This window comes from Camelus dromedarius, chromosome 1 (assembly GCF_036321535.1).
Source record: "Camelus dromedarius isolate mCamDro1 chromosome 1, mCamDro1.pat, whole genome shotgun sequence".
NCBI lineage: Eukaryota > Metazoa > Chordata > Mammalia > Artiodactyla > Camelidae > Camelus > Camelus dromedarius.
The window spans coordinates 24,642,681-24,664,900 of record NC_087436.1 but is presented as its reverse complement, the minus strand read 5'-3'; positions in this window follow the sequence as shown (position 1 = coordinate 24,664,900).

Genomic DNA, 22,220 nt, shown 5'->3' with positions numbered 1-22,220 from the left:
ACAGAAGGAAGGAAGAAAGGGAGAGAGAAAGAGAGGGAGGGAGGAAACCACCTTCCCTTCTACTCCTTCCTTACAAAGGATGGTCCGGTAGTCACCTCCATTTAGTTTGTATACGTGGTTTTATTCATTTTAGGTCTTCTCAGTGAAATCTGACATATCTTCAGGAGGAAAAGTGAGTTTTCATAAATAGTTGAAACTAATTTAGCTAATGCACATCTCAAGGTATTTGAAAAGCAAATATTGATAACAAGTGTGACTGATCTTCCTAACAGGTCAGAAGATTTAAGGAATTTGGACAAAGTCAGAATAAGTCAATAGCAGGACTGAAGTTTCCTAACAGCTCATTCTGCATGATTTTTGAGTCAAACTTTTGAAATGCAGCAGCCATTCTGCAGTGGAAAATTGCCCCTGGGAAGCTACAAGAGTTCATCAAAGGCAGAGGGTCAGAGTCCTCTGTCTGCTATGGCGAGACACTGGTCATATTGCTATGCACCCCATAAATCACAAATAATAATATCCCGAGGCATTCTCTCCTGTATTAAAAGATAAGAACTCTGTTTTTGTTTCCAGAACCATTGCTGTCTTTCCCTGCTTCACATGGCTCATGTAATTCAGAAGATAGACTTCATTCAAAGAATGAAAAATAGCTTAGTCTGAATTCTGGTGCCTCTCTTCATCAATTCAGCCAGCTGCAGAACGTTATCTGCCTTGTAAGTACTCAGCTCCCTCTAACAAGATGAATTTCTTTCCTAAAACAGGTTTGTACTCAGGGCTTCACCACCAGCAATGTTAGCACCACTCTGAGAAAAAGATGTCTTACTAACAGAAGCCCAAATATGGGCTTTATAGACCTCATCTTTGGAGAAAAAGAGATGCATAGCACTCATAAATAATGGGTCTTAGCAAAAAAATAAATAAACAAATAAGGAAACATCCTCCATGAATCCTGCTGGAATCGAAAGGCAGGCAGAACTCCACAGTCATCACCAAACCAGAGATGGCCTCTGAGGTTTTCTGCAGGCAGCCTTGTCATTTCCACCCAAAGTGTAATCCACACAGCAACAGCTTCAGCTTCTTAGAAATGCTCTGGAAGCTTGTTAGAAATGTGGAATCTCAGGCCCCTTCACAGATATGTGGACTCAGAATCTGCATTTTCACAAGATCCCCAGGAGATCTGTATGCACACTGGAGTTTGAAAACACTGACCAAGAGGAAATTATGCAACAGAGAGCTTGAGCCCAGGAGAAGCAGAAGGAAAATATATGCACACATGTGCACAGACACACACAAACATGCTGTTCTGATGCAAATGGGCCCCCTGTCCTAGTCTGAACTACCCACACACCAGCATCCACACTCCGCCATCCAGTCCCTCTGCCCCACCACTCATCCATCCCTCCCATGGGTCTGGGGTCCATGACCTACATTCATTCACCCTAATTGAGGGCAGACGCTAAGCAGCCTCCTGGCCTGCTATCTCGGAAAGATTACCATATGATTTTTATCTTTCATTCTATTAATGTCATGAATCACATGTACTGATTTGCATGGGTTGAACCATCTTTGTATTCAAGGCTAGATCGTGGTGTACAATCCTTTTAATGTACTGCTGAATTGTGCCATTGAGAACTTTTGCATCTATATTCATCAGGGATATTGGCCTATAGTTTAGGTTTCTTATAGTCCAACTGTTCTATTATAGTTGTCTTTGAGAGACTAAAGGAAATAAATCCATTTACTGAGTGACTACTATGCAGCAGCCCTGGTCTCAGGCACTGTACCTGTATCACCTCATTTAATGCTTCTAACAACCATGCAAAGGTAACAGCAGGAGCTCCAATTTACTAATTAAAAACAAAAACAAACAAACAAAAACCTGAAGCTTTGACCAAGATCACACAGCAAGAAAATGTTTGAGCTAGGATCCTACCCTCGATTCCGAGTTCTGTTCTTTCTCCCATGCTACAACAACACAGAAACTGAGACTTCATCTTCTTATCTCTTGAAGGAACAAAAAAGGCCAATTCTATATGATTCTTCCTCTACAGCAAACTAGATTCTGTCCACGGCAGGGTATCTAGTTTCAGCAAGGCCAAAAACTGTTCATGAGTTGTTACTGGACATGGGAAGGAAATTTAGAAATGTGGTGGAATCTCTGTCTGACAGCCTTCTAAGCACCTCTGGAGGTCATCCAGGCCAAATATGTCCCAGACCACGCATTTCCTTTAGAGCATTGACTTGAATGGGGACATGAGGAGAAATTCACTTCCACAAGAAGCTAACCATTCCATCCACACATTTCACCCTCAAACGAAGCCAAACAGCCTCCAATTTTCCCTTGGAAGCTATACAGGATACCCCGCACCTGTCCCTCCCACAGCCTTTTAGAATTGAAGACAATAAACAGGACACATACAGAAGTTTTAGAATTTCTCCTTTGCCATGAAATACACTTGGTCTTTTTTTGTGTGTTGGTGGGAAGTAATTAGATTTGTTTGTTTGTTATTTCAATGGAGGTACTGGGGACTGAACCCAGGACCTCGTGCATGCTAAGCATGCACGCTACCACTGAGCTATACCCTCCCCCCTACACTTGGTCTTTGATCTCTTTCTTCTAAGACATAGTTTTTAATCCCTTTTCCGTCCTGCTTCCTCCCCCAGGCACACATCATGCACCGTGAAGGTCAGGAGAGCGCCCCTACATAGCCCATCTCACAGGACAGCTGCAGTGTGACTGAGGCAGAGGCATTTCCCCCTTTAGTTTCACCCTATCTCTCTCTTTCCACCCTGATCTTACCCAGCCCCTCCACACAAGCTGATCCAAAACGTCATCCATCTACCGAGGGGCGACACTGCTAACTCCACAAACGCATTAACTCTCCCAAGTGTTTCACCAACCCACTCACCCACCTGCCTCCGGAGGCTCCCGTTTTCAAGTGGCAATGTGATCAATCAAGTCAGCTTCATGTTCCACAGCCCACACGGTACAGAGGAAAAATTAATGACACTGACTGCTCTCACTAGAGAAGCAACTCAACTAGACAGCAGCCTTCACAACAACAGGAAAGGAACACGTCGCTTTAGTCACCCTGTAAGAAAAGGGGAAAAAAAAACACATATATGGGGGGGTTTACCTCATACATAGATGAAGTAAAAAGTCACTTGCCCAAAGGCCACAGCAGGACTCATGCTCTACTGGCCTGCGTGACACCTAGGATCCCTCTTCTCACGCGGTGCTTCAGCATTTCACAGACACTAAAGGCGATGAAGTCAGAAGTACTTGATTTAGAGTCTCAACCCAGCCCCTGTGGTTTGCAGACTGGGACTTCCAAAGCAACTCAATGAAAATAGACACACTGCAAGGACAGGAAAGTCCTCTCCGCGCCATCCATCACAGGCTCCCAGCGGCTCTGCTTTATTTCCTGCCCACCAGACCCAGAGCAAAGGCTACCTAGTTTCCCTGTCTCTCACTTTTCCTCTTTCTCTCTCTCTCTCTCTCCACCCTTCCCTCCTCATTCTCTCTCTCTCTCTCTCTCTCTCTCTGCCTGCCCCTCATTCCTGAGATATCAAAACCTAGTCTGGTCAGCTTTACATATGGTTGCCAGGCCCCACATCTTTCCCTCACCATCCTCAGAAAGACATAGCCACTCTACCCTCCTTATTTCTATGTAACCAACCCTACTCAGATTTCCACACCCTTCCTTGTACACTTGTTCCCTGAATTAGATTTCCCACCCCCGGCTTTATTTACATAGAAACAGGATAGAGTGGTTTGGAGTTTGGACCTTAGCAGACTCAGTTTAGAGCAATGATTTTTCCACCCGGCTCCCGCAGAGACCTAGGGTATCTCTGCAACTCCTCCTTGGCAAAGGGACGGCCCCCAGATGGGCTTCAGACCTCTTCACCTTTCTCACTTTTAGACAGAGGAATTCTACATGGGATTTTTCTTTGATGGGAATACATTTCCACTGGAAAGGGGAAAAAAGCAATATGACTACAGGGAACTGAATTCCTCTCCTTACTTATCACCCTGTAAACCATGGAACACACACAGAAAGACGTGTGCCTTCCCCACCCTGCCATGAAAGAGAAAGACCTAAAAAAAGCCTTCATGTTGGTCAGTAAAAAGCCACAAACAGACAACGTTTGCTACTTCAGTGTCTCCGGTGCTTAGAATGCATAATACCAGACAAGGCGGGGTCATCCGGTCCAGCCCCTCATTATTCAGATGTGAAAATGGAAGCTCACTCACAGAGGTTAATGGCTTGCTTTATTAACTCAGAAGCCAAGTCACCACCACAATTTTTTCACACATAGTATATACTCTGGTTTGAAAGAATAAACGTTTACATAATTAATGTGTTAATACAGATGTGATTCCTTCCAGAAAAGAATTCAGGCAGTCTTCTAAGAGAAAGAAAACCAAAAAAGAACGGTATTTAATAGGAGTGAAAAAAGAATGTGTGGATATGATTAGTTTTCCTAGTCTTAATCTCAAGCTCCAAAACTTTGCTCTTTGCGGTGACAAATACTCCAGACTCTGAAATTTTACATCCATTGCACTTTTCTAGGCTGTCCTAAATTTTGAGTGACAAAAAGTTTCCTACTTAGAAACTTTAAATAACTAGTGAGAAGCCAATAAGGACTTGCAGGCAAGGAGGTGTCTTTGCGAGCAATATGTTATATTTAGATAGATTCTGCCTTGATTTCATGAAAATGTGTTTGCTCTTCTCTCAAGACCAGAGTCTTTCTGCTTGCATTTGCTGTGAGAAATAGAACCAGGTTGTGATGAAGGGCAGGCCAAGCCGAGGGCCTAATGGGCCACACTGGTTGCCACATATTGGAATTGGTTTGATCTCTGAGTGCAGATGCCTTACAGACGAGGCTACAGTCTCGATTCTCCAAGGTGTGCCTGTGGCCCATCAGTAGCAGCCCACCCGGGAGCTCATTAGACATGAAGAATCTCTTGAGCCCTCCCCAGATCCACTGAATTGGAATCTGCATTTTAAGAAGATCTCCAGATGATCTGAATGTACATAAAGTCTGAGAAATAGTGATCCACAGCATCCTCAAGCTCTCAGATGCAGATGTTCACAAGCAGCCGTGGGATAAATAAAGCCTGAACAAACAACTAAATCCAAAAATGGGCAGAAGACCCCAAAGACATTTCTCCAATGAAGACATACAAATGGCCAATAGGCACATGAAAATATGCTCAATATCGTTAATTATCAGAGAAATGCAAATCAAAACTACAACGAGGTACCACCTCACACCAGTCAGAATAACCATCATTAAAAAGTCCACGGACAATAAATGCTGGAGAGGCTGTGGAGAAAAGGGAACCCTCCTACATGGTCAGTGGAAATATAATTGGTGTAGCCACTATGGAGAACAATCTGGAAGTTCTTTTAAAAACTAAAAGTAGAGCTACCCTATCATCCAGCAATCCCACTCCTGGGCATATATTCAGAGAAAACTCTAATTAGAAAAGATACATGCACCCCAATGTTCATAGCAGCACTGTTTACAGTAGCCAAGACATGGAAGGAACCTGAATGTCCATAGGCAGATGATAAAGAAGTTGTGGTGTATGTGTATGTTCAGCCGTATAAAGAATGACATAATGCCATTGGCAGCAACATAGATGACCTGGAGATTATCATACTAAGTGAAGTAATCAGACAGAGAAAAACAAATGTCATATGATATCACTTATATGTGGAATCTAAAACAATGATACAAATGAATGTATGTACAAAAAGCACAGATACAGAAAACAAACTCATGGTTACCAAAAGGGAAAGGGGTAGGAGGGATAAATTAGGAGTTTGGGATTAGCAGATATAAACTACTATATATAAAATAGAAAAACAAGAAGGTCGTACTGTACAGCACAGGGAACTATACTCAATTTCTTGTAATAAGCTGTAATAAAAAAGAATATGAAAAAGCATATATATGTATAACTGAATCACTATGCTGTACACCAGAAACTAACATAACATTGTAAATCAACTAGACTTCAATAAAAAATAAAAAAAGAAGAAATAAAGCCTGACTTGTACAGCTGAAACAGCGGCACATCAGTGAGAGACTGTCATTTGCGGTTTGGAGGGGGTTGGTGATGTAGGTTGGTTTTTGTTGTTGTCCTCGTTGCTCTTCAGTGAAAATATCAAGTGAAAGTCAAATGGGGAAAAGGTGCTTTTCGAGCCAATCTGATTAGTCATCCTTTGGCACATATCGACGGAGGTCTTCACCCCCGGGGGGCATAATTGTTCTTGAGAAGTGACTTTGTTGTAGAGAAAACTTTTGTTTCCAGAGGCGCAGGCTACCCAGCACGGAGTAGAAGAGAAATATGGCGATTATCCAGTTCATTTACTTGCTGTACACAGCCAGACAAACCAATCCAGGTAGCGCAGGCTGTAAAAAATGTTCGGAGGTGCCGGAATTATTCAGGGTCACTGCTAACGTTGGTTCAAATGAACTGGATCACAGCCAGACTTGTGCTTTTAAACACAGTGCCAGGGGAACCTGCGCCAGCAGACTTAGAAGGGAAGGGGCAGGTGGAGGTAACCCCTGGACCCAGGTGGCATCTGATGAGGGTGACATTAGACTTGGCAGAGCTCCGGCCGCATGGTCTGCAGAGTACTTATCACATGGAAGGCAGGGCGGCTTGCCAACATACAGACACGGGGACCAACCAAAGGATAATTGCTATAAATTCTATACAGAGAGTGAAGACAGAGATGTCAGCAAAACGCATCGCCAGGCTGGGGAGCGGCACACACAGGACTGCAGGGTACAGTTGGATAAGAAAGGGAAGATTTTTGAAAAGGCCAAATTTGTTCATAGCAGGTATGGCAGGCCAGCTGGAAGACGTGTCAGTCAAGGACTAGACTCTCCGCTCGGAGGTGTTTCTGTCACTTGTCCGTGACAGCTTCTCAAAACTACATACAATGAAAAATCACAGCTAGATTTCCTCCGGGTATGGTGTAGGTTCCGACTGCAATTTAGGAAGAGGGGAGATTAACCAGTATTTCTTCAGCCCCTCCCAAGCACCAGGTCTCTTTATAAGTGCTTTGTAAAAATCTTACCGAAGTGGTTATTTGGTGGAGGAAGGGCTTTACCCTGGGGACCAGCTACCCTTAAGAGGCTCTTATTTGGAATTTAGGCGTCCCCGAATTACCTACAATGGTATGAAAAATTACGCATGTATATTTTTTCTGGGAACAGAGACCATTGCTTTCATCAGATTCTCCAACAGAACCATGATGAAAAGATTAAGAATTACAGTTAGCTGGATAAACTATGAAGGATGAAGAAACAAAGATCTATGGACTATTCTCTCCCCAGCCCTGTACTTGGTGACATCATTTAATGCTTCTAAAAACCCTAAGGTGAGTGGCAGTGTCCCCATTTTACAGTTAAGGAAAAGTAAGGCTGAAAGAGAACGTGAAGCCTTACCAGGTAAACACACCTAGTAACTGTACAACCTGGAATGGAAACTCAGATCTATCTAGTCCAAAATCCATGCTTTTTTATGATCCTATGCTTCTTGGATGCTTTATAGGATCGGGAGGAGGGGCGGTAAGAATTAGTGAAGGCACCAAGGAAGACCCATGTGACATTTTAGCTGGCTCTTAAAGAATGAGTTGAGTTGAGACAGCTAGAAGTAGAAAGAAGGAAATCCCAGGTAGAGGGGACAAGGCAAGAGGCAGAGCAGTGAGAAGGGATAAAATGTTGAGGGAGGATGTCAACCTCCCTCCTCTTGGATCAGGAACTTCCTAAAGACTCAAGAGCCAAGGAATAGTCACAAGACCAAGTGCAACTAGGGGTTAAACTCCTAGCCCATTTGGTTTTAAATCTCCTGTCACCCAAACCCCAGCACAACCAGAGGATAACCATCCCTAACGAAGACCCTGACCTAAAGCCCAGGAGCCGCTTTAATGCCCAGCATCGATTCAAACGAGTGCATTTTGAGCCAGCATCTTGAGCCCAGAGAGCAGGTTTACTGCAGGTCAGCAAGAAGCCAAGAGCTTACCCAGTGCCACTGGAGCCCAAATAGCAACAAGCAGCCTCTCTGGAAATAAAAGATCATCCGTTAAGTGTGCGGGTTTAATGCATCTCCGCTCTCCAAGATGCTCCTGTCTCAATACAAATAATATCCAGAAACTAAAATATTCCATGTGCGCCCCAACACATTTAATCAGGCTCTCAGACACGCAGTGACTCTACTGCGGGCTCCTGCTGCCTTCTGAAATGGAAAAACCACTCATATTCGCATGGAATCCCATGTAATTGAATTGTGGTTTTAAATCCTGTGATTAACAGATGGCACAGTCTTGTCCCAGTGTGCTCACCCCCTCTCCTTACTCTCGGAGACACAACACACACCCCTTTGGACCATCACCAGCAGTCACTGCTTTCTTCAGTCCCTGTGTTATTTTCAGCACTTAACTCTCTTTTACAAAGAAGCCATTTCACAAGCATTATTAAGACTCAGGTAACAACTCCAACCAAATCTCATTGGCTTGTGAAGGAATTTAAGTGTATCATAGCCCAAACCACTTCAGGCTCCCTGGATGGGAATTCTTGAGATTTTATTTCCCAACAGAAGAAAGTGAAAAAATATATTAAAAGATAAAGGCCCATGATATTCATCTTGTTTCAGCAGACCATAAGTTCCTCGAGGGCAGGGAGAGGTTATTTGGCTGATTGATTTAATATTTATTGAGTCGTAACTATCTTCATGGAACATAGAAATAAATGTATCAATGCACTTCATTACAAGAAGTATCGCTGTCTCTAGACAGAACCAAGAAGCATTCCCTTTGATGCCTTCCTTCCTTTATACTGATTAACAACTTGAAAGAGCAGCTCCTGTTCTAAAAAATATATGAGTAGAAAATACTGCATTCCATTGCATAAAACTGGAATAAAAGATTGCCCCTCTCTGAAATAACTATGTGATAGGAAACGGGCTTGCTGCTGGAGAAGCAGACAGAGGAACTCATCATTCCTGAAAACATTTCACTTTCAAAGCACATAGTCTCAAAACGCCTGTATAATTATGAGATTTCAGACTTGGTGTTTCTTGATCCACGGTTTCAACTGGAATGGATGGGTGGCACGAGGAAACTTAAAAATAATTTTTAAAAAAAAGCACTCCCAAAAAGCAGACAAATTTCTACCACAGTTACTTTCAAGACCAGAAACTATGTGCTCATAAATGCTTTACTTATGCCCACCAGCGTATCACCTAAAAGTGCTATCTTTAGCGGGGGCAGGGGGACATGACACGTGGCCGCAGTTCTACCCACATGAACAACCACCAGGACAATCTACCCGAACAGCACACCCCAGGGCTCCAGGATCATTGTGAGCCCAAATTTGGCAGCTTGTTATCAATTCAGTGTAGGTGCTGTTTTGTAAACATACCTAATTTGGTTTTAAATTTTAATCCATAAAGTCATTACTAAAGGACTCCAGGCTGCTGAAATGATGAACCAACTGCTTCTCCAGCAGACAGGAAGCCACCAGCGCCAGTCAGGGCTTTCTGTCCTCAGCTCTCTGCTTTGCCTCCCGTATTCCCCTCTCCTCTCATTTCCTTCTCAGCAGTGTGCTGTCTTTCCCATGCATGGTCTCCCACTCACCCAAGTTTTTCCATTGCTACCCAACTGTTCTCTCTCTCTGTCTCTCTCTTATCTCTCTGCCTCTTTCTCTGTGTCTCTCTCTGTCTGTGTGCATGTTTGTGTATTTCTCTCTGTCTATCTCTGGCACTGTGTCTGTCTCTCTCTGTCTTTCACAGACACACACACCCCACATGCACGCACACGTACACTTGTACACACTGAAGTTCTTTGCTCTTTCTAACCCAGTATTCCAATCACTGCCTCCTCTACTCTCCCCATTTAATCTACTTCTCTCACATAAACATTGCTCTTTAACAAGAAGATCAGGCTGAGTTTGGGGAAAAGAAACTATCTTAAAGAGCTGATGGCAGGGAACATAGCTGACTGACAGACGGACTGACCAACGGGATGGGCCGCCAGCATCTCAGTTACTGCCTTCCTTTGAATATTGGTTCTTGTGGGTAATTACCCATAAAAGGAGAGGATTTTTTCAAGGGAGAGATCAAAAGGTGGATCTTTCAAAACATAGCATCTGATAAAATTTGGTTTCTTTAATAAAATACGTATCAAGTCCGGTTCTAAGGGACTTTGGGATTTTAACCACTTGTTCACTCTTCGTAACAACTCTTAGAGGATGGTATTTCTCCTCTCCCCCATTTCCCAGGAGACTGAAGCCCAGAGACGTCAAGCAACCTGCCCCAAGTCACACAACTGGAAAGTAGCTAACAGGATTTCCACCCAGATAGTTTGTCTCTAGAGTCCATGTTTTTAACCACTACACTCTGCTGCTGCTTACTTGACTGACTGCATTTTTGTCTGATTCACAAAGAAGAAATGTTGCATTCATTTTTTTATGCATTCTATCTACTATTAAAGCTAAGTTTTCTGTATCAGAGAAAATACATGACTGATTTACCCTACTGGGTAATTTTTACCCTACTTACCCTGTTGGATAAATATTTATACTACTGTACAAGTCAGTTACTGCTCAAAAATCCTATTTCTGGCCCTCCAACAGTAACAACACATGTGTTGACCTGAGATGTTCGAGATCAATCTCTTACCTTTTTACACACCACTCCTCTCATCAGTCCATATCCCTAACCGTATACACTTCCCTTTCCAAAGAGCAGCTTCTTAAAGAACCATTCTCAACGACTTGGTCCTACTGCTCAATGAGGGTTACATAGCATCCCAGAGCGGCCAAGACGATACGGCCCTGGGGGACCTGACACAGAGGCCCCGGAAGCTTCCCTAGAGAAGAAGCCGTGTTGATCTAGAAATTCTCCATGTTCCATGCTGCTCTGTGATAATCTACCTCATTTCCTCCGATTCAAAGTTAAAGTGGGCAAAATAAACGCTAGACCATTTGGGAAAGCCAGGAGAGAGATTCTATTCTTTTCTGTAACCATAATAAGAACATTTTCTGTTCTGCAGGATTGGTGTTTTCAGAGACGTTTCTTCCACAGTCTGCTTTGTTTTAAGATCTTAAAACCCAAAGGCCCCGGGATTCTTCCTCTTTCAAAAATGGATGGTTCTGCTTTTCATTTAAGGTGCAGTTTCGAAAGAAGCAGCCTGTGAAACCAATTAACTAATTGGAAATCACTTAATGACTGTGGCAGCATTTTGGATTTCTGGCATCGGCGCACAGCAGTCAAGAGAAATTGCTTTCCAATATTATGATAAGGTAAGCTGTGGAGGTCTCACCGGGGGCGGCCGAAGGCTGCTGTGAGCAACAATCAGCTCTAATATGCCCACCAAAATAATGGAGATGCTATCATGTGGAATTCAGTGATTGTAAAGCAAGCGCAACATGAAAATCCAAAGAGATGTGGAGATCTGCTGAGAACAAATGTGCAGCTCGTTTCCTCGCTATGATTTCTGAGAGCTTACAATCTTCGCATAAACATTAAGTGGTCGAAGCTGCTCTCAGAGAGGGAGCAAGACATGTGAGGAAAGAGAGGTGGCATGAGGAGAGGAAAAAAATAAGAGAGTAAATATTCACCCTAGAACAAGTGTCCAATTAATCGTTTTAGTATGAAGAGAGTCACTGTTCACATTAGGGAAATAATCCAGTTAATTGCTCAAGAGTTAACATAGCCAGAGAAAATAAATTACCCCCAACACAGGTAGTCAATTCTCTCAGCATATTTCTAAATAGCAGAGTTCATTAGAACCAAAATCATCACTGTAGAAAACAGAATCAGCCAGTATCTCTAGTAGGATAGCTAATTCTTTTTTACTTTATTTTAAAAGAAAAGCATGGTGAGTGGGAGGGTATAGCTCAGTGGTAGAGTGTGCGCTTAGTGTGCTCGATTTCCTGGGTTCAATCCCCAGTACCTCTGTTAATAAATACATACATGCATACATACATACATACATACATACATACATACATACATACATACATACATACATACATAATCCCCTCCCCCCCAAAATTAAAAATAAATAAATAATTTTTTTAAACACAGGAATACACACGGATCTAGGAGATTTAAAACTGCTTAGAGGTGGACCATGGGTTCCCATTTCTCCTGGGCTTCAGAATTATTTTGTGGGGATGACAAATCTCTTCACCTCTCTCAGCTGTAAAATGGCCTGACAAAGAAAATGACCTATTCAAAGAAGTAGGTATTTAAATGATGGTCGAATTTTGCAAACACAGAGCCAGATCTCCCTAAATTCTTCCAGCAATGACAAACTTTTACTTTTTCTTCCCATGGGTATGGTAAGTTTGGGAAACAAAGACTCTCCCAGAGATACGTGCTGTTGTTTTCATATACAACGGAAATTCTCTACACGTGCTAGTCAGTCCACTGCCAGCATGTGGGCCACCTCGTCGCCAGCTTTGTTAATTCAGTGATGATGAGCGATGTAGATGCCTCCACTGGGTACCACCTAAGAAGCTTGTTTTGTACCCAGCCGGTACCCAAAGGAACAAAGATGTTCTCTTTTCAGGCAGCAGCATGAATAAAGACTAATGCCACTCACACAAATCTACACCAACCATTACCCGCCAGACCACAGGACGATGTGAGCCCGGTCCTCACACCTGCCCCAGATATCAGGTGCTCATTCAATGCAGGCTCCACTTTGTAGAGCCCCATCCCTGGAAGTTCTTCATCCACAAAACACCCAGGGCAAGGAGGGCGACGTTAAAACTATAATAAACTGATGATTCTTCCTTTAAAACAATGCTTCATTGTTTTTGTAAATTTTATCTACAAACCAGAAACAGACTTACAGACATAGAAAAACAAACTGTGGTTACCTGGAGAGAATAAATTAGGAGTTTGGGATTAACAGATACATATTACTATATATAAAACAGACAAACAACAAGGACCTACTCAATTTTTTATACTGAGCTGTAATGGAAAAATAATACATATACGTATATGTATGTATATGTATATCTGAATCGCTTTGCTGTACACCTGAAACTGACATTGTAAATCGACTACACTTCAGTAAAAAATAAGAATTAAAAAAATTTAAAAATAAAACACTGCTTCATTCTGACTTGGGAGAAAATTATTTAACTTACCATCTTTCTTGGGATTTAATTTCCAATCTGCATTCTAGAAAGTGACATCCTACTAATATCAAAATTACATCAACATAACAGGGCTGCTAAACTAATTTTAACTACCAATGAAGATAATCAATAAGTAAAAGAGGACATTGACTTTGATGACATACTGGGGAAGCCGCTGCACCAAGAATGTCCTGGATGTGAGTTGAACTCCTCATGAAATAAGAGGGAAACATTTCCATCTTCTTAACAAAAGAAGAGCCTCTAAAATACCAAAAGAGAAAAACCCTGCCAATGAACCTTTCAGGCTGATTCAGAACATTTGCGAAGTTGAGACACCTGAAGAGAAACACGTGACTCGATTGATAGCATCCAGAAGTTTCTGTCCCACTTACAGCTCGTTGCTCGCTGACCCAAAGGTGAGGCTCTACCTACAAAGACAGGCTGAATGCCAACTTGTACTGCCTCATTTTGTAAAGCTCGGCACTCTGAAGCGTAAATGTCCCTGCTTAACAAATGGTGAGCAATTTAATCCACTGCATGCAGACAAGACCAAGGCCAAAGTCTAACAATAGCTCCCCTCTCCCTGAGTCCTTGAATTAGTGAATGTTATTACAAAAAGAAAATATACTTTTATCTAGATTGCTACTTTTTCCCTCTGCTGTCTTCTGTGGCTTTGCCTATACGCTCACAGTTTGTAGTTAAATTGGACAATTACTGGGCGAGAAGTGAATAATTAATGAACAGTCACTGTATATGTTTGGGAAACTGTGACCCAATCATTGAACAAATAGCTGAACCACTAAAATAAATGACTTGTTCCACTCATTACCTGATCAGCATTTGTTTAGAGGTTCCTAGGTGCCCTATCAAAATTCTAATCAGTTCTATTTAAATTACATTTTTGCACTGCATTGTTATAAATGCTAATTTATGCCTAGAGTGGAACAGCTTTACTTCTTACCTCCTGAAGAAACGGATGAATAAAAACATACTTCTACAGGGCATAAAGGATTATCAAGAGTTCAATGACTATTGGAATTTGCACTTGCCAAAACACATCCTGAAACTCGGAGCTGAAGCTTTAGGAGACAACAGGACATTTGAATCCTCCCACAACAAAGCTGTCCCTGTGAGGAGACAGAGGACTGTCACGGCAGCAGCTGTGACCACCACCAGGGACTTCCTGCCATTGGGGACAGGAGCAGCTTTGGGGGTAAGGAAGGAAAAGAAGGGAAAATTGATCCTGCCTGAGAATGATTCAGAAAATCTTAAAAGCAGATGGTTGTTTCAGAATCTCTGGGCAACTTCTCTGCATTGGGAGGAACTGCTCCAAACCTGGTACCACATCTGCTTGTGCTGAGGATGTCCATTTCCACCAGCTTGCAGGAGGTGACCCAGTTACCATATCAAACGACAGCTCCACATCTCCTTTCACAATTAGTTTGGCCTCCAACCTCAGTACCAAAGTGCGGCTTGAGTCAATGAAAGAAGCTCCAGCCCAGAGGAGGCAGAAACACAGTTTTATTCTCTCTGATGTAAGAAGCCAGCCCAACTTGTAGCCTGTGGGTGGCCCAGACCAGCCCTAAGTCATTTGGGATCTAAAAGACCTCAGAATAGAATGAAGATCAAGAATGGTGTTTTAGAAATAGCTAGAATCTCCTAATGAGACCACATTAAAAGTCCTACTTGTAAAACTACTTTGTGAGAGGGTGTAGCTCAGTGGTAGAGCGCATTCTTAGCATGTGCAAGGTCCTGGGTTCAATCCCCACTATCTCCATTAAAAATAAATAAATAAATGACTAAAGCTAATTACTCCCCCCACCAAAAAATATAAATAAACTTTCAAAAATTTAAATAAAAATTAAAAAATAAAACTACTTTAATAACCAATATTCCTTGCCCCTCCCAGGGCCTGCGTCTGTGGAAGTCAGTGAGCCTGCCATTACCCCACTTGGCGTGGGAGGCATCAAACTCAGAATTCATTGCTGAAAGTTTTTTTTATAAGCCGAGGAATTACCTTGAGAGGTTTGAATTTCCAAGCGCAAGTCAGCAGCTGCTGGGGAGGCCGAGGCCACCTCAATCATCCCGGCAGCACGAGTCTCTCGAGTCTCTCATGGTGAGGGGGCGAGGCGAGCCCGGATCAGCCTGGCTTAGGGCTGCCTGGCCGGGGGTGGAAAACATGGGTTCACACAGCGTTTAACCTCTTTAAAGCAGGGCAATGCGGCAGAGGCTTAAAACAAGGCTGGAACATTTTCTCGCTTATTATCACCTTGATAACCTGTTCTTGTAGCCAAGGAAGGGATGTCATGAGGAAGTGGGGTCTAGGGGGAGCACCGGGAGAGGAGGGGCGGGTCAGACCCTGAACAGGAGAACAAGCTGCTGTTTTCTTGTTTTCTGAGAGCAGTTGGGAAAAGGGGAAGGAAGTTTGCTTTCTAAATATTTCTCCTTTTAAATAGAAGTGCTATTTTCCAGATCACTTAATGGGAAAGAGGAGAAGACAATTGCTTTCGCTCCTCTTCTGTGAAACCTAGTCATTAGTTTGGAAGCAAAATTTCTCTATGAAATACCTACATGATGGTAGCATTTCTGGGATATCTAAGGGTGGGAGAGAGAGTAGAGATGGGAGAAGCCAGGCAGAGCAGGAAGAGCTGTGTTTGGGTCCTTGTCAGGGAGAAGATGGTCATAACCTGGGATAGAGAGTGGCTGCAAAGACTTCTGCTGGTGGGAGTGGTCCTCCTGGAGAGAGTGACCTGTGCCCCCTCCCACACCTTCCCAAGGAGGGCTAAAGAAGCATGCCACGCCTTTCCATGGCTGAAACCAATCCTAAAAGGAGTCTTTTTAGGGAAATTAAAGTTGTACAGTAGTGTTTCTCAATCTTGTTTAAGTGATAATAATAATTGATTCCAATATTCATAAAAATCTCTCATCCTTCATTAAAGTGCTTTGAATGAACTCCAAATCAAAGCTATGTGATGGATAAAAGTCTACAAATAACAAATGCTTGAGAGAGTGTGGAGAAAAGGGAACCCTCTTACACTGTTGGTGGGAATGTAAATTGGTGCCGCCACTATGGAGAACAGTAGAGAGGTTCCTTAAAAAACTAGAATTACTACATGATCCAGCAATCCATTCCTGGGCATATATCTGGAAGAAACTCTATTTCAAAAATACACATGCACCCCAGTGTTCATAGCAGCAGTATTTACAATAGCCAAGACATGGAAACAACCTAAATATCCATCAGCAGATGACTGGATAAAGAAGCTGTGATATATTTATACAATGGAATACTACTCAGCCACAAAAAAGAAAGAAAGAATGCCATTTGCAGCAATATAGATGGACCTGGAGATTGTCATTCAAAGTGAAGTAAGTCAGAGAGAGAAAGAAAAATACCATATGATAGCACTCATATGTGGAATCTTTAAAAAATGATACAAATGAACTTATTTACAAACCAGAAATAGACTCACAGACATAAAAAACAAACTTATGGTTACCAAAGGGGAAGGCAGGGGGAGGGATAAATTGGGAATTTGGAATTAACAGATACACATTACTATATATAATATAGAAAAACAACAAGGTCCTACTGTATAGCACAGGGAACTGTATTCCATTGTAATAACCTATAATGGAAAAGAATCTGAAAAAGAATAGATATAGTTATAACTGAATCACTGCTGTACACCTGAAACATTGTAAATCAACTATAATTCAAAAATGTTTAATGCATAAAAATGGTTAAAAAAAAAAAAAGCTACATGGTAGGAGTATGTTGTGTAAAAGCCTCTGTTTGTTATTCCTAACACCAGATGACTCTACAACCCACCTACCACGCTTCTGCTTGAGACGCTTAGTCCTTGATAATATTTCTGGTCAAATCCTTGTTTATCACTTACATTTGAGTAATAGGATTTTAATTTTCTAATCTGAAAAAAAGAGAATTAAGTCACCAGGGGAATATGTACTATCTACTTTATTCCTAAATTTTCAGATTGTGATGCTTGATCACCATTGTGATTACCTTATTTTCATTGCAGGAATTTGACATTAACTGAATGGCCACAATTTTCCTGACTATTCAGGATAAATGATGCGGCGGTGTCACAAAATCATGGTTACCATTGACTCCAGGCCAACAATTTGGCTTTCCATTCCAAAAGGTGATGTTCCCAATCAAAACGGTGCTTGTGTCAGAAATATGGGACAAGAGGTCAAATGAGAGGGCATATTCCATCTGTGAGGTGATTCACATTTTTAACATATCAGTTAAGCCTCCAACCATATCAGTTATAAAAATACTGAACAAATCCAAAGGTAGAGTCCTGTGATGTATCACTAGAGATCTCATTCCAGATTTAAATCAGTAATTCATCAACATTACATATATCTTATTGTTCAGCCTTTTAGCAATTACTGACAAGATGAAATGGAAGTGTGTATTTGTTAAACTTGAAGGCGGCACAAAACTGGGAGAAGCAGTTAATACTTCCTATTCCACATGATTCAAAAATTCTAGCCAGGCTGGAGCAAGAGGGGAAATTCAATATGAGATATCACAGGAAAAAGGTAGCCCTGCACTTAGGTTCAAAAAGCCATTTTAGGTATGTTTTAGCAGCAATCATGTGAAAAATCAGCGAGGCTCTTACTTTGATAAAATCTGTATAAGCCAGTGTGATATGGCTACCCAAAAATGCCAATTCTAGTTTAGATTAATAGGCATCTAGTCCAAACAAGAGATTAATAGTTCTGTGTTTGGTGGTCAACCATCACACCATGAGGAAAAAGAAATTAGTACAATCTCTTTGACCAGCTTTGTGAATGTGAACCAGTCATGTGGTTTAAGCCCTAGTGTTCTCCAGAACACTAGGAATATGGAAATGGAAATAATACTAGCTGGCAAACATAGTCCCACAAAATTGTTGTAATCATATGAGACAGTTTCCATTAAAGCATTCCGAAAATTCTGACGTATCATTGCACTGGACATCTGTTGTTGGTTATCCCCAAACCACCCACCTCTTTCCAGTAGACGTTCTACTTTGGGGAACCTCCCTGTTACTATTCTTAGCTGTGTAGCGGGCCTTAATGGGCTGCGGCCACAGGAATTGGTTTAGGAACGGGCAAGTAGCCCATTCAAGGCCAAGGAGACAAGCAGGTTGTGCTATCGCTTCTGAAAAAAAGATGCTCTTGTTCCTTTACTGCATTTGGTCATACAAGAAGGTGGGTCTTGGGATAGCATCTTACTACCTTGGAAGGAGTCCACCTGAGGGTGAGGCTGACACACAAGGAAGGCAGAAATGAAAGAGAAGAGAAACAAAAGCCCTCGTGTAATATTCAGGATCAGACCCTCGCCCCAGAGGAAGCCAGCACCCCTCTGGACTGTGCTGTATTCTAAGCCCACGTAGTCTATTCCCTTGTTTAAGTCACTTTGAACAAGGTGTTTCTGTCACTGCAGCAGGAAGAGCCGTATGCTTGTGCATTCATTTAAGCACCTTGGAAACCCCAGTTATTCAAATATATGGGAAAACTAAATGGGAGAGTTTTCAAACGGATGTATCTATGTAATTTCAAGAATAATGAAGTCTATGTTTAGATTGGGTTAGACTGTTAAGATTGTCAGGTTCTTATGTCAGATTGTTATACTGCTATGCTGCATTATGTTCCCTAATTGTAAGCAAAAATGTCATTATTGACTATGCCTTGGATTCCAAGGCTTATATGAGGAAATGCACAAAAATTGTGTTCTAAAAATAATTTTTTAGCCTTCTGCCTCTGGAAAAGCCGTGTTTCCAGCCTCCCCCATCTTGTCTTCCTTGTCTCCCTGCTGAGCTAATAGCCAGATCTCCAACTAAAACAGCAGTCCCCATCTCTGATTAATGGGACCTTTCTCCCCACCTTTTTTAATGGATTCCTCCCATTGCAATTTCAATCAGAACATTGCTGGGAATCCCTCCTGGTGTCTCTCCAGGACCACTTCTATTGCCATTTTTTATATACTCTTCCTCAAAAAGAGAAAAGCCAAAGAAATGTCTCTACACTCCAAGGCTGAAATCAATGTGGATGGTGAAGGAACGATAGCATTTTCTAGCCGTGAAGGGCTTAGAGCCATCCGCTGGTCCAGGAGTCGGCCAGGGACTAAATCCAGCCCACCTATAATCAGCCCACCTGATTTTTATTTACAAGTGTTTTTGTAAATAAAATTTCATTTGAATACAGCTGTGCCTATTAGTTACATATTGTCTATGGCCACTTTCATGAGACGACGGGAGACTTGAGTAGTCAGACAAAGACTATAGGGCCCCCCAAACTAAAATATTTACAATCTGGCTCCTTATGGAAAACACTGGCAAACTTCTTATCTCATCCAATCGTTTCATTTTTAAAAAGACTCTTAGCCCAAAGGCTTAAGGGCTTAAAGTCTAGCTAATAGGAGATGAGAGGCCAAACCCAGCTTTGTCCCACATGGTGGCGTTTTTTCTGTTCTACTCTCATCCACCTACTAGATTACAGGTGCCTTGTGGGCAGGGATTGTGCCTCGTATTTCTGTTGTATCACAAACAACGGAGGCTGGATACTGAAGTCATCATTAAAACTAGTTAATAAATGCAAAGGGATTGAGAAAATAAGGGATGCCTTTAGAGATTTCTCTTCCATGTCAACCATCTCCCCTCCTGCCTCCATAGCCTCCAAATTTTTGCAGCCACAAATCAGTCCTTTTCCCAGTGGACATCGAGCTTCTATCTGTCACATCATCTTTAAAATGACCTAACAGTATCCACCTCCCAGAAAGGAGATAAAGCATGTAAAGCCCGTAGCACTGTGCTTGGCACACGTTAAACTCTCAAAGAACAGTAGTTTCTTTACCATCATCGTCATCATTATCAAAATGAAGATGCCCTGAGATAGAACTGGATCCCGGGTGGAAGATGTAATTACTGAATTGAAGATTTCTCTTAGATCCTTCCTCAAATAATTGGAAAAATGCAAGAAGGTGGGGTCCCCACACTTGATTTCTGCAAACAATTGAGTTCACATCCAATTGCCATCACCCAGGGAAGTCAGAGTGCAAGTGGGGGGGACATTCTCCCAGATCCCAGCAGTATCTGTGGCATTGGAAGGAGAAAAGAAGATTCTTTCCCTGAGGCTAAGGCATTACAAATGAACTAAAGAAATAAACTAAGGAAAAACTTAGAGGTTTATCAAACAGCATGTGTATAGTGTGGATCCAACTGGGGTCAAGAACATTTGTCTGGATCCTCCCCACAATGGGAATGTCCTCCCTGATAGCAGGGGCGCCCCTCAGGCCACACGGGCCCCTGTCTCTGATGGCAGTAACTCTTCCTTTAGGTTTGATGGCGGTAACTCTCACTCAGTCAATAGGAATTTATTGTCATTGTTCAACTGCCTCCCATGTACATTGCATAAAAGACTTGTAACTATGGGCAACATATCTTTACCATCCACTCCATCCTTTTGCCAAAAACTTATGCTTATCATGTTATATTGTATCTCTGATAGTGCCTAATATGGACAACAGAAAGAAAAAATAAGCCTTCTAACCCCATGCCGATGGAAACAGCCAGGTCCTCCTCTTCCACCCCATCCCCCTTTCAAGTCTAAGATGGGAGATGTCAATCACTCTTTAGATAAATGCCCCTTTAGAACCTAACAGGCATGCTGAGAGCAATGTGGGCCACCCTCTCCCCTATCCAATTTCTTTTTTTTTTAATGCTAATCACAGGGAGTCAAAATTTTCCAGGATGGCTTAGCCCACGTGGGGAACCAAGCCCTCTCTGTGACCCTCTGTGACGTGCTAAATTCATCTGCTCAGGCCTTGGCAGCCAGAAAGATGACTGGGGCTAAGTCACTAGGAAAATCCCACATTTGGAGGGCCCTTCCCACCCCGGCCCCACCCTTACTGCCTCCATCTCTGCCTGTCATTTTGTTCTCTAAGAACTCAAACTGGGTGGCCAGACTGTTATTTTAAAAAAAGTCTTTTAGTAGCGTCTCTACCCAGAACTGCCTCATCACAATGATCCTCACCCAGCGAGGGAACTTCACATTGAGAATGGATATGGTTTGCAGCCAGCACCAAATGTCTCTCCTTCTGCCTTTCTTGCCTTCTGATCAATCAGTACATGTGAAACTCCCAAATGAAGAGTAAACACACGGCTCAGGTTCCTTTCATCTCCTAACATATGTCATGAAGGGGAAAAGAAAAAAAAACCATTCCCAGCTTCAATCAGCCATCCGTTCTCTGAAACTTGAACCTTAAACTGAAAGGGATGCGGGGGAGCTGGGAGGAGGGCGGACTCCTCACAAGATAATAGGTATTCGCTGCATACCTGAGTCTTGGAGTCATTATCTCCCCTGCGAGCACTTCTGTATTTATATATAATGAGATCATTACCAGGCAGCTCTTCCAATTTTATTCAGACTTTAATATTTCTTGAAGGAAAAAAATAGCATACAAAAGGGTTTGTGATGCCAACTCAATCAGACGTGCTGTTGATGGGGAATTATTCAAGTGCAAGCCAGAACAGGAAAGAAAATAATTTCAGAGAGGTTTCTGTCAAAGCCGAGTTCTCCTGTGATGATGTTTCGAGTGAACGTGCCCAAGCGTCCAGAGGTGAGGAAGGAAACACAACAACTGACAGAAGAGAGGGTTGTGTGTGGATAGGATTAAAAAACAGGCGTGTTCCAGCCTAACCCTTCCAGCAGGTAGGGCAGGGCCTCCTGCCGGGCCAGCTCCCACCCGGCATTCAGCAGGTAATTAGACAAGGAAAGGGGCTTTACTCGCTGTCAGCCTCACGAGGAGCAGTCTTGTGTCGGAATTAACCCTTTTGTGGTGTTGCCTCCTTTTGTGGTTGAACTCGAGTGGCTAGTGAGGTGGGCCGTCCTTCCTCCGTTTGCAACAAGCAGCTTTCCTTTAAAGCAGGGACTTGCTCTCTCCCCATCCCTGGGGCCTCTTTAGGAAAGAGACTCCGGCAGGATTTGCTGCCCCTCTGTCCTCATGCATACAAAATGGCTTGGCGTTC